We start from the raw sequence: 12,862 nt of genomic DNA, 5'->3' as shown, positions 1-12,862 counted from the left end.
ACTTTTAATTTCTCCCACCCCTCTATGATATTTTCCCCAAACTCAGGCTGTGAACATTCAAATGAGATCACTTTAGAGATGCATTCAACATAATCCCTTCTGTTCAGCAGGCTAGCATTAAGGTGCCACACGCCTCCCCCCCTCCCCCTCCTTTTACCCCCCATTCCCACACGCAGGATGGCATGATCACTAATGAAATTTAAACAATAGCGCACAGTATCGAAAAGGTCGATCTGCGGTTTCTTGACTAAACAAAAATCAATCCGACTTTGCCGTACAGTGTCCATTTGTGGCTGTACTCTCGAGTACTCTCGTGTTATGGGATTTCTGGTTCTCCATAAATCACAGAAATTATTCTTGGCCATAAACAGATTCAGGGCCGCTCTGGAACAGTCGTGTTTATAGCTACCGTTATCGCTAATGTCAAGCCTGCTCATCTTGACATTGAAATCCCCAACTATGATGTCACAGTCTTTAGCTATGATATTCAATTCTCGAAAGAAAGAAGACCTGTCCCCCTCGTGGTTGGGCGCATAAATGTTCAGTAATTTGTAGACAGTGTCTTCAAAAACAAAGCCCACTTTAACCCACCTCCCCCCAATGTCTTTGTCTATTAGAGTGGCATCAGCCTCAATGTGGCTACTCACCATGATGCTTACTCCTCGTGCCCGCTGAGTCCCATGGCTTGAAAAGTAGGATCCAGGCCACCTTTTCTTGCACTGAGTTTCACAGTCAGTGTCCCAGTGGGTTTCTTGGAGACAGATTATTTCTGCATCACACATTTTTACGACTTTAGTGAACTTGTCCATGTCACGTAGTCCACGTACGTTGAATGATGCTATTTTGACCATGGTGAGTGGGAAAGACAGAGAAAAATAATCCCCAAACAAAAAACATGATGCACACCCTTTTCAGTCCATTATTATTTACCCCTCTTAGTCTTGCCCTTTCTGCTTGTTCCCTCTTCCCTCCCCTTACTAACTCCATCCCATTCCGAAGCCTTAGGGTTCGGCTGTCGTCTCTCACTCCCCTGCCCGTGTAGAGGCCCTCTCTGCCCCGGCTGCCCGCAAGGCAAGGACGCAAGGCTGGCCGAACTGCCCTCCCTCTGGTTGCTGCGGCTCCTGTCCCCTGATGTTGTTACAGCCTGACCCCTCAGCGACCCGTGCGCCAGAGTGGAGACGCTCGTCGGCATCCTCCCCACCCTCTCAGAGGCCGCAGTCAAACCGCCGCTTCCTCTTTTCTCCTCCTCCTCCTCTTCCTCCTCGACCTCGCTCTCCTCCTCCATCTCATGGCGTGCAGCTGACTGGGGCCCCTCTGCTTCGCCATCAGTCGCAATGCCATCAGGATGATTTCCTGTCTCCGTCTCTTCTGCCCCGTCCTCCACTCCCTCGCCGGTGTCCCTCTCTGTCTCCTCTTTGGGATCTGCTCCAGGCATGGCTGCGCATTCTCGTGCGTAGTGTCCGATCTCCCCGCACTTGAAGCACTTGAACTCCGGGCACTCCCGTAGGATGTGTCCGGGCTGGAGGCACAGCCTGCAAACTTTAGATTGGTTATCGTGCAGCACTCTGAAGTATTCAATCCCTTCCAGCGTCTCAAATTTGGTGCTGTAAGGTAAAGAGGAGACATTTTCATTGAAACGGACTTTGAGGAATCTCGTCCCGTCAAAAACGTCCGTCCCGGCCCACTTCCTCCGCTTGATAGGAGACACCGGCTCCACGCCCCACTGCTCCAGTTTAGTAACAATTTGATTGTCTGTGACATACAGGGGAAGGTTCAAAAAGGAGACGATCCTGGTGTCCCTCGTAACTTCCGATGCCACCACTCTGGAGTTTCTAATTTTGAAGCCGTCCAGCAGTCTTGTTTTCCCTTTCGGGTTACTCATCGTGAGCTCCCATCGTTTGTCGCTTTTCGACCTGCAGCCCAATACTCTCCCACACGTGTTGTCAACCGCACGCAGAAGCTCCATCATGGAGATTTTGTCTTCTCCCTCCACGTCCACATTAACCACCAGGTCTCTGTCCATCTCTCTCCCCTCCCCCTCCCTCCCCGCCGCTTCCGCTGCGACCGCCGTCTCTTTCACCAACCCCATTGCTGTGGCCCCTCCACCTCGTCTCTCTTTTCGTTTCTCCGCTCGACTCTCCACCACCACAAATTCTCCTCTCTCCCCCTTCTCCATCACGCTTTCTGCCTCAGTCGGATTCGCGTCCTGCTGGGGCTTCTTTGTTTCCGCCGCTATACCTCCATTTTGTTTGTCCGTCTGCCCGTCGTCGTAAGTCTTGTCCGGTCCGAGTGTCCTTGCCGTCTGTGCCATTTTCGTGCTTCTAAAGCCACAAAAGTTTCCCCCGTGCAGCAGAAAGCTGCTGGGGGGGAGTTAGAAACGTGATTTTCAGAGACTGCTCTCGTTTCCCCGTCGATTTAATGTCTTTTTCGTCCGCTCCGCCGCCACCACGCCAACCCGGAAGTTATCAGAGTGGTATGGCCGTAAGCCGTTGAACCGGCACCGTGCCGCTCTTTTATATATAATTCGGCCTCCGCGCTTCTTCTTTCTGCTATCAGCTTATTTCACCAGTTTCTGCGTTTATGACCAGCTACGTGACATCTTATTGCGTTTGCTGTGGAAAGAGTCAAGTGTTAAGTGTAAGAATATGTCACGTGTCAGGAAAGAACCCAAAAGCAGACGGGACAACCAGGTAAGGGAAGAAATCAAGTCTTTATGGAAGTAACCGATCTCAGGGGTAGAGCAGGAGTTCGCTCAGTGGCTGGTAGGCAGGCGGGCAGGCAGAAGTCCATGAAAGGCGACGTTCCAGCGCAGACTGGTTCACAGTGGAGGCTTTTTAAGGGTGATGGCGATCGCTTTGATGTCAACGGAGAGCGGCGATTCCTTTGATGGCCAACTGGTGTACCGCGATGAAGGGGGGGGGGTCAGCAGGTGTCAAGGGCGATCGCTTTGATGTCAAGGGCGAGAGACTGTGACAGAATAAGACTAAAACATAAGAGGTGGCCATTGAGTAGCTTGTAGTGATCTTTGACCAAAATGTATGTCTGGCTTTTCCTATACGTTTGCTTTGTGGATTATAGTTGGGGCGGGGGGATAAAAGGCTTACAGCACCTGGTATTCCCAGGCGGTCTCCCATCCAAGTACTAACCAGGCCCGACCCTGCTTGGCTTCCGAGATCGGACGAGATCGGGCGTTATCAGAGTGGTATGGCCGTAAGCCGTTGAGCCGGCACCGTGCCGCTCTTTTATATATAATTCGGCCTCCGCGCTTCTTCTTTCTGCTATCAGCTTATTTCACCAGTTTCTGCGTTTATGACCAGCTACGTGACATCTTATTGCGTTTGCTGTGGAAAGAGTCAAGTGTTAAGTGTAAGAATATGTCACGTGTCAGGAAAGAACCCAAAAGCAGACGGGACAACCAGGTAAGGGAAGAAATCAAGTCTTTATGGAAGTAACCGATCTCAGGGGTAGAGCAGGAGTTCGCTCAGTGGCTGGTAGGCAGGCGGGCAGGCAGAAGTCCATGAAAGGCGACGTTCCAGCGCAGACTGGTTCACAGTGGAGGCTTTTTAAGGGTGATGGCGATCGCTTTGATGTCAAGGGAGAGCGGCGATTCCTTTGATGGCCAACTGGTGTACCGCGGTGAAGGGGGGGGGTCAGCAGGTGTCAAGGGCGATCGCTTTGATGTCAAGGGCGAGAGACTGTGACAGAATAAGACTAAAACATAAGAGGTGGCCATTGAGTAGCTTGTAGTGATCTTTGACCAAAATGTATGTCTGGTTTTTCCTATACGTTTGCTTTGTGGATTATAGTTGGGGCGGGGGGATAAAAGGCTTACAGCACCTGGTATTCCCAGGCGGTCTCCCATCCAAGTACTAACCAGGCCCGACCCTGCTTGGCTTCCGAGATCGGACGAGATCGGGCGTTATCAGAGTGGTATGGCCGTAAGCCATTGAGCCGGCACCGTGCCGCTCTTTTATATATAATTCGGCCTCCGCGCTTCTTCTTTCTGCGATCAGCTTATTTCACCAGTTTCTGCGTTTATGACCAGCTACGTGACATCTTATTGCGTTTGCTGTGGAAAGAGTCAAGTGTTAAGTTTAAGAATAAGACTAAAACATAAGAGGTGGCCATTGAGTAGCTTGTAGTGATCTTTGACCAAAATGTATGTCTGGTTTTTCCTATACGTTTGCTTTGTGGATTATAGTTGGGGCGGGGGGATAAAAGGCTTACAGCACCTAGTATTCCCAGGCGGTCTCCCATCCAAGTACTAACCAGGCCCGACCCTGCTTAGCTTCCGAGATCGGACGTTATCAGAGTGGTATGGCCGTAAGCCGTTGAGCCGGCACCGTGCCGCTCTTTTATATATAATTCGGCCTCCGCGCTTCTTCTTTCTGCTATCAGCTTATTTCACCAGTTTCTGCGTTTATGACCAGCTACGTGACATCTTATTGCGTTTGCTGTGGAAAGAGTCAAGTGTTAAGTGTAAGAATATGTCACGTGTCAGGAAAGAACCCAAAAGCAGACGGGACAACCAGGTAAGGGAAGAAATCAAGTCTTTATGGAAGTAACCGATCTCAGGGGTAGAGCAGGAGTTCGCTCAGTGGCTGGTAGGCAGGCGGGCAGGCAGAAGTCCATGAAAGGCGACGTTCCAGCGCAGACTGGTTCACAGTGGAGGCTTTTTAAGGGTGATGGCGATCGCTTTGATGTCAACGGAGAGCGGCGATTCCTTTGATGGCCAACTGGTGTACCGCGGTGAAGGGGGGGGGGTCAGCAGGTGTCAAGGGCGATCGCTTTGATGTCAAGGGCGAGAGACTGTGACAGAATAAGACTAAAACATAAGAGGTGGCCATTGAGTAGCTTGTAGTGATCTTTGACCAAAATGTATGTCTGGTTTTTCCTATACGTTTGCTTTGTGGATCATAGTTGGGGCGGGGGGATAAAAGGCTTACAGCACCTGGTATTCCCAGGCGGTCTCCCATCCAAGTACTAACCAGGCCCGACCCTGCTTGGCTTCCGAGATCGGGCGTTATCAGAGTGGTATGGCCGTAAGCCATTGAGCCGGCACCGTGCCGCTCTTTTATATATAATTCGGCCTCCGCGCTTCTTCTTTCTGCGATCAGCTTATTTCACCAGTTTCTGCGTTTATGACCAGCTACGTGACATCTTATTGCGTTTGCTGTGGAAAGAGTCAAGTGTTAAGTTTAAGAATAAGACTAAAACATAAGAGGTGGCCATTGAGTAGCTTGTAGTGATCTTTGACCAAAATGTATGTCTGGTTTTTCCTATACGTTTGCTTTGTGGATTATAGTTGGGGCGGGGGGATAAAAGGCTTACAGCACCTGGTATTCCCAGGCGGTCTCCCATCCAAGTACTAACCAGGCCCGACCCTGCTTAGCTTCCGAGATCGGACGTTATCTTTTTTTTTTTTTTTGTCTTTTATTATGAAAATATATTTTTGGGAACAAAAATACATTTTTGATTGCATGTAAAGTCCATCAATTCCACATTGTTACATTTGTTTTACACTTTGTTTCGCTTACACAAGATAGTATCCGTCTCTCTTTATACATAAAATAAAGCCATGCTTTCCAAATCATCAACTTAAATCAGCGCTTTGGAATCAGAACAGAAAATGAAACAAATCAGCCCTTTTGAACAAACCTTAGACTGTGTTTTTAAAAGAAAGTGACATTAAAATACCACTTTGAGATTTTAAATGACACACATTCCACATTAAACAGAATGATCCCATCCTCCCCTTAACTTCAATAAAACATAACAGAGAAAGTTAAAAGAAAACCGTAACGCGTCTTTAACTCTGTTTATATTTACACTTCCAATAATCATCATTTTCCGTTCACATTATTTCAGACTTTTTCCTCCCCTCCCTCCCTCCCTCCCTCCCTCACCAGTTCCACACAATCTCCCCCCTCCTGTTGAGGGAGAGGAGATGGCTGTCTCTGATGAAGAGCCGGGTGAAGTCCGCATCGCCGTGCGTCAGTCTGTAATGTGTTTGTTTTTTGACCATGTTTTTGAAAATGTTCCAAACCGGGATGATTCTGCGTTCAAAGTGCGCAATGTTCCGACGTGATTTGACGGCCCACCGGGCGTGACTTAAGAGGAATTTGCACAGCGCTGCGTTCTTCACCCTGCTCTTCTCCCACACTCCAAACACAAAGAATACATCCCACGAATCCCCGCTGTCCCAAATTAATCCCAGTTTGTTGACTAAGCACTTTTTCAGGGTTTCAAAGAAGCTCGCCAGCTCCGAGCAGTGGCGGTACATGTGCAATAGTGTTTCAGGCAGCAGGCCACAGACGTCGCACTCCCTGCCGACCCCCTTGTCAAATTGGTGCAGAATAACGTTAGTGAACACTTTGTTGTGTCGGATTTTGTAGTCGTTGTCTTCTGCCTCAATGCTGTTCCCTCTCACCCTCCATTGTCCCCAGATTTGTCCCACATTCAAATTGGGCATAACTTTGCCCCAGAACGGCAGAGAGGTCGGACGTTGCGACGCCTGTGCCAGAAACTTTCCATAGATCTGTTTGCTTGTCAACCTGTGTATACTCCTCCACTCTCCTCCTTGCTCCACCAACATGGCTGGGAGCTTCCCCTCTCTGTTCTGTACCACTCTCCGCTCTATGGTTGTCCGCCATTCTTTTGGGATGCTTTCCTTTAAGTCGTTATAATAGCTTGTTGTCTCCGTAATTTTGGCCTCATAGTTTATCTCCTTTATACTGTCATATATGGCTTGGGGGGGGAGAAAACCCGGCATCAGTTCATACATGACGTCCTTCAACTGGACCAAACCTGCTCTTAACATGTCATTATTACATAGAAGCTTACCTGTCTTTTGAATTTTCTTATTTAGAAAGATTGGCATTTCTCTGATGACGTTTACCGAGTCACATGCATAGTCTATATGCTTTAGAAATTCCGCGTGAGCGGACAGGACTTCTCTATAGAAACCTGGAAGCCCCGCCATCATCGGTCGCTTTAGTTGCATCAGCAGCACAAAATCACCTATGTGAAATACCTTGTTTATGAAGTAAGCCATCAGGCTTTTCCAGCCGTGGGCTGTGGAGTCACACAGATATTTTTGCACAGTTTTGATCCTGAACGCCCTTTTTTTGCTTTCTATATCTACTAATTGAAGTCCTCCCTCTCTGTACTTACTTATTAATGTTTTTCGTGCTATTTTACTTACTTTTGCCCTCCACAAAAAATTGGTTATAATTTCATTTATTCTGTTTAATACCCATAAGGGTAGTTCTATAACTGCTAATGTATAGTTTAGTTTTGACAATATTAAGTTGTTTAGAACCACTACTCTACCTTTGAGTTTTAGGTCTCTCAGTTTCCAATAATTTAGACATTTTTCTATTTTACTAATAATTTCCGTCCATGACAGATCACGAGCTGCCACTACATCTTTACCGATGTAGGTACCTAGAATTTTTATATGCTTGCTTTGTATTTTAAAAGGTGTGGTCTCCTGCTGAGGCTCAGCCATGTTAATGAACATGATTTCTGACTTACCTACATTTATGCGGGAGCCAGAGGCTCGACCGTACATGTTTATTACTGCCATTGCTCTCTCTATGCTTGCCATGTCCTTTACTGTTAGGGTGGTGTCATCAGCAAATTGCTGGACGACACAGGATCCTCCCCCTGGTAACTCAATACCTCTAATACCCTTGTCTTGTTTTAATAGAATTCCTAGTGGCTCTGCTATTATTGTGTACAGGATTGAGGATAGTGGACAGCCTTGTCTGACCGACCTTTCCAGAGGAAACGCATCAGTGGTTGCACCGTTGCATTTGACCTTACCTGTAGCTTTGCTATATAATAATTTTACCCAAGTTAGAAATCTGTCTCCAAAACCTACCTTCTCCAGTACATTAAACATAAATTGATGCTCTACTCGGTCAAAGGCTTTATTGAAGTCAATGGCCAGAAGGACACCTGCTTGATCTGTCTCTTTTAAATACTCCACCACATCTCTTATGGTGCGTACTGTGTCAGTGACTTCTCTCCCTGGCACACTATAAGCCTGGGTGGCTTCTATTATTGTATGTAATATTTGTTTGACTCTGTTTGCCAATATTTTCATTAGTATTTTGTAGTCATTGTTCAACAGAGTAATGGGCCTATAATTTGTTAGTTTATTCTTCTCCCCTTTCTTAAAAATTAAAGTGATCAAGCCTAGAGTCATTGACTCCGGTACCTTCTGTTCTTTTTCCATTGTTTTATACAATTTCAGTAGTGTTGGTTTGAGCGTGTTGCAGAAAGCTTTATAGAAGTTTGCCGTCAACCCATCACTACCTGGGCTTTTATTTGACATCATTTGATTTATTGCACACTCTATATCTTCCTCAGTTATTTCCTGTTCACACGCTGATTTATCCTCATCATTTAATTTAGCAGTCATCTCTTCCAATATGTCATTTGTAGCTTGTATGTCTGAACTCTCAGTTTTAAACAAGTCACTATAAAAAGTTTGTACTGTTTCCAGAATGTCTACGAAATTGGTCACTACTTTACCTTCTTTATTTTTGATTTCTTGCAAATAACACTGATTTTGTTTCCTTTTTTCCAAGTTGAGGAAAAAAGCTGTACTTTTCTCCCCTTCTACTGCATATTGAGCACGGCTCCTCACTATAGCACCTTCACATTTTATCCTTTCAATTTCATTTATTTCATTTTGAATATTCACAAGCCTTTCAACATTGACAACCGGTTGTGCATTTAATTTAGCAATTGTATTTCTTAATGATCTTTCTTTTTCTCTAGTTTTAAAGTTCAATCTTTTCGCAAACTGAATACTTTTTTGTTTAATTCTCACTTTTAATTTCTCCCACCCCTCTATGATATTTTCCCCAAACTCAGGCTGTGAACATTCAAATGAGATCAATTTAGAGATACAGTCAACATAATCCCTTCTGTTCAGCAGGCTAGCATTAAGGTGCCACACGCCTCCCCCCCTCCCCCTCCTTTTACCCCCCATTCCCACACGCAGGATGGCATGATCACTAATGAAATTTAAACAATAGCGCACAGTATCGAAAAGGTCGATCTGCGGTTTCTTGACTAAACAAAAATCAATCCGACTTTGCCGTACAGTGTCCATTTGTGGCTGTACTCTCGAGTACTCTCGTGTTATGGGATTTCTGGTTCTCCATAAATCACAGAAATTATTCTTGGCCATAAACAGATTCAGGGCCGCTCTGGAACAGTCGTGTTTATAGCTACCGTTATCGCTAATGTCAAGCCTGCTCATCTTGACATTGAAATCCCCAACTATGACGTCACAGTCTTTAGCTATGATATTCAATTCTCGAAAGAAAGAAGACCTGTCCCCCTCGTGGTTGGGCGCATAAATGTTCAGTAATTTGTAGACAGTGTCTTCAAAAACAAAGCCCACTTTAACCCACCTCCCCCCAATGTCTTTGTCTATTAGAGTGGCATCAGCCTCAATGTGGCTACTCACCATGATGCTTACTCCTCGTGCCCGCTGAGTCCCATGGCTTGAAAAGTAGGATCCAGGCCACCTTTTCTTGCACTGAGTTTCACAGTCAGTGTCCCAGTGGGTTTCTTGGAGACAGATTATTTTTGCATCACACATTTTTACGACTTTAGTGAACTTGTCCATGTCACGTAGTCCACGTACGTTGAATGATGCTATTTTGACCATGGTGAGTGGGAAAGACAGAGAAAAATAATCCCCAAACAAAAAACATGATGCACACCCTTTTCAGTCCATTATTATTTTCCCCTCTTAGTCTTGCCCTTTCTGCTTGTTCCCTCTTCCCTCCCCTTACTAACTCCATCCCATTCCGAAGCCTTAGGGTTCGGCTGTCGTCTCTCACTCCCCTGCCCGTGTAGAGGCCCTTTCTGCCCCGGCTGCCCGCAAGGCAAGGACGCAAGGCTGGCCGAACTGCCCTCCCTCTGGTTGCTGCGGCTCCTGTCCCCTGATGTTGTTACAGCCTGACCCCTCAGCGACCCGTGCGCCAGAGTGGAGACGCTCGTCGGCATCCTCCCCACCCTCTCAGAGGCCGCAGTCAAACCGCCGCTTCCTCTTTTCTCCTCCTCTTCCTCCTCGACCTCGCTCTCCTCCTCCATCTCATGGCGTGCAGCTGACTGGGGCCCCTCTGCTTCGCCATCAGTCGCAATGCCATCAGGATGATTTCCTGTCTCCGTCTCTTCTGCCCCGTCCTCCACTCCCTCGCCGGTGTCCCTCTCTGTCTCCTCTTTGGGATCTGCTCCAGGCATGGCTGCGCATTCTCGTGCGTAGTGTCCGATCTCCCCGCACTTGAAGCACTTGAACTCCGGGCACTCCCGTAGGATGTGTCCGGGCTGGAGGCACAGCCTGCAAACTTTAGATTGGTTATCGTGCAGCACTCTGAAGTATTCAATCCCTTCCAGCGTCTCAAATTTGGTGCTGTAAGGTAAAGAGGAGACATTTTCATTGAAACGGACTTTGAGGAATCTCGTCCCGTCAAAAACGTCCGTCCCGGCCCACTTCCTCCGCTTGATAGGAGACACCGGCTCCACGCCCCACTGCTCCAGTTTAGTAACAATTTGATTGTCTGTGACATACAGGGGAAGGTTCAAAAAGGAGACGATCCTGGTGTCCCTCGTAACTTCCGATGCCACCACTCTGGAGTTTCCAATCTTGAAGCCGTCCAGCAGTCTTGTTTTCCCTTTCGGGTTACTCATCGTGAGCTCCCATCGTTTGTCGCTTTTCGACCTGCAGCCCAATACTCTCCCACACGTGTTGTCAACCGCACGCAGAAGCTCCATCATGGAGATTTTGTCTTCTCCCTCCACGTCCACATTAACCACCAGGTCTCTGTCCATCTCTCTCCCTTCCCCCTCCCTCCCCGCCGCTTCCGCTGCGACCGCCGTCTCTTTCACCAACCCCATTGCTGTGACCCCTCCACCTCGTCTCTCTTTTCGTTTCTCCGCTCGACTCTCCACCACCACAAATTCTCCTCTCTCCCCCTTCTCCATCACGCTTTCTGCCTCAGTCGGATTCGCGTCCTGCTGGGGCTTCTTTGTTTCCGCCTCCATACCTCCATTTTGTTTGTCCGTCTGCCCGTCGTCGTAAGTCTTGTCCGGTCCGAGTGTCCTTGCCGTTTGTGCCATTTTCGTGCTTCTAAAGCCACAAAAGTTTCCCCCGTGCAGCAGAAAGCTGCTGGGGGGAAGTTAGAAACGTTATTTTCAGAGACTGCTCTCGTTTCCCCGTCGATTTAATGTCTTTTTCGTCCGCTCCGCCGCCACCACGCCAACCCGGAAGTTATCAGATCGGACGTTATCAGAGTGGTATGGCCGTAAGCCGTTGAGCCGGCACCGTGCCGCTCTTTTATATATAATTCGGCCTCCGCGCTTCTTCTTTCTGCTATCAGCTTATTTCACCAGTTTCTGCGTTTATGACCAGCTACGTGACATCTTATTGCGTTTGCTGTGGAAAGAGTCAAGTGTTAAGTGTAAGAATATGTCACGTGTCAGGAAAGAACCCAAAAGCAGACGGGACAACCAGGTAAGGGAAGAAATCAAGTCTTTATGGAAGTAACCGATCTCAGGGGTAGAGCAGGAGTTCGCTCAGTGGCTGGTAGGCAGGCGGGCAGGCAGAAGTCCATGAAAGGCGACGTTCCAGCGCAGACTGGTTCACAGTGGAGGCTTTTTAAGGGTGATGGCGATCGCTTTGATGTCAACGGAGAGCGGCGATTCCTTTGATGGCCAACTGGTGTACCGCGGTGAAGGGGGGGGGTCAGCAGGTGTCAAGGGCGATCGCTTTGATGTCAAGGGCGAGAGACTGTGACAGAATAAGACTAAAACATAAGAGGTGGCCATTGAGTAGCTTGTAGTGATCTTTGACCAAAATGTATGTCTGGTTTTTCCTATACGTTTGCTTTGTGGATTATAGTTGGGGCGGGGGGATAAAAGGCTTACAGCACCTGGTATTCCCAGGCGGTCTCCCATCCAAGTACTAACCAGGCCCGACCCTGCTTGGCTTCCGAGATCGGACGAGATCGGGCGTTATCAGAGTGGTATGGCCGTAAGCCATTGAGCCGGCACCGTGCCGCTCTTTTATATATAATTCGGCCTCCGCGCTTCTTCTTTCTGCGATCAGCTTATTTCACCAGTTTCTGCGTTTATGACCAGCTACGTGACATCTTATTGCGTTTGCTGTGGAAAGAGTCAAGTGTTAAGTTTAAGAATAAGACTAAAACATAAGAGGTGGCCATTGAGTAGCTTGTAGTGATCTTTGACCAAAATGTATGTCTGGTTTTTCCTATACGTTTGCTTTGTGGATTATAGTTGGGGCGGGGGGATAAAAGGCTTACAGCACCTAGTATTCCCAGGCGGTCTCCCATCCAAGTACTAACCAGGCCCGACCCTGCTTAGCTTCCGAGATCGGACGTTATCAGAGTGGAATGGCCGTAAGCCGTTGAGCCGGCACCGTGCCGCTCTTTTATATATAATTCGGCCTCCGCGCTTCTTCTTTCTGCTATCAGCTTATTTCACCAGTTTCTGCGTTTATGACCAGCTACGTGACATCTTATTGCGTTTGCTGTGGAAAGAGTCAAGTGTTAAGTGTAAGAATATGTCACGTGTCAGGAAAGAACCCAAAAGCAGACGGGACAACCAGGTAAGGGAAGAAATCAAGTCTTTATGGAAGTAACCGATCTCAGGGGTAGAGCAGGAGTTCGCTCAGTGGCTGGTAGGCAGGCGGGCAGGCAGAAGTCCATGAAAGGCGACGTTCCAGCGCAGACTGGTTCACAGTGGAGGCTTTTTAAGGGTGATGGCGATCGCTTTGATGTCAACGGAGAGCGGCGATTCCTTTGATGGCCAACTGGTG

At 47.8% G+C, this 12,862-nt stretch overlaps 3 non-coding genes and 3 pseudogenes across 3 annotated transcripts; all 6 read right to left on the bottom strand.

Moving 5' to 3' along the window:
• Positions 1 to 3,097: 3,097 nt before the first annotated feature.
• Positions 3,098 to 3,216, bottom strand: LOC130125715 (5S ribosomal RNA). The gene has a single exon (XR_008811564.1). It is a non-coding gene; the product is annotated as a 5S ribosomal RNA (ribosomal RNA).
• Positions 3,217 to 3,825: 609 nt separating this feature from the next.
• Positions 3,826 to 3,944, bottom strand: LOC130125704 (5S ribosomal RNA). Its single transcript, XR_008811553.1, has one exon. It is a non-coding gene; the product is annotated as a 5S ribosomal RNA (ribosomal RNA).
• A 276-nt stretch (positions 3,945 to 4,220) lies between these two features.
• LOC130125667 (5S ribosomal RNA) lies at positions 4,221 to 4,329 on the bottom strand (annotated as a pseudogene).
• Positions 4,330 to 4,939: 610 nt separating this feature from the next.
• Positions 4,940 to 5,048, bottom strand: LOC130125650 (5S ribosomal RNA; annotated as a pseudogene).
• Positions 5,049 to 11,945: 6,897 nt separating this feature from the next.
• LOC130125693 (5S ribosomal RNA) lies at positions 11,946 to 12,064 on the bottom strand. The gene has a single exon (XR_008811542.1). It is a non-coding gene; the product is annotated as a 5S ribosomal RNA (ribosomal RNA).
• Positions 12,065 to 12,340: 276 nt separating this feature from the next.
• LOC130125668 (5S ribosomal RNA) lies at positions 12,341 to 12,449 on the bottom strand (annotated as a pseudogene).
• Between the last annotated feature and the right edge of the window lie 413 nt (positions 12,450 to 12,862).

Source organism: Lampris incognitus, chromosome 15 (assembly GCF_029633865.1).
Source record: "Lampris incognitus isolate fLamInc1 chromosome 15, fLamInc1.hap2, whole genome shotgun sequence".
Classification (NCBI taxonomy): domain Eukaryota; kingdom Metazoa; phylum Chordata; class Actinopteri; order Lampriformes; family Lampridae; genus Lampris; species Lampris incognitus.
Note: the sequence above shows the minus strand (reverse complement) of the source record. Positions and strands in the feature narration are given on the sequence as shown.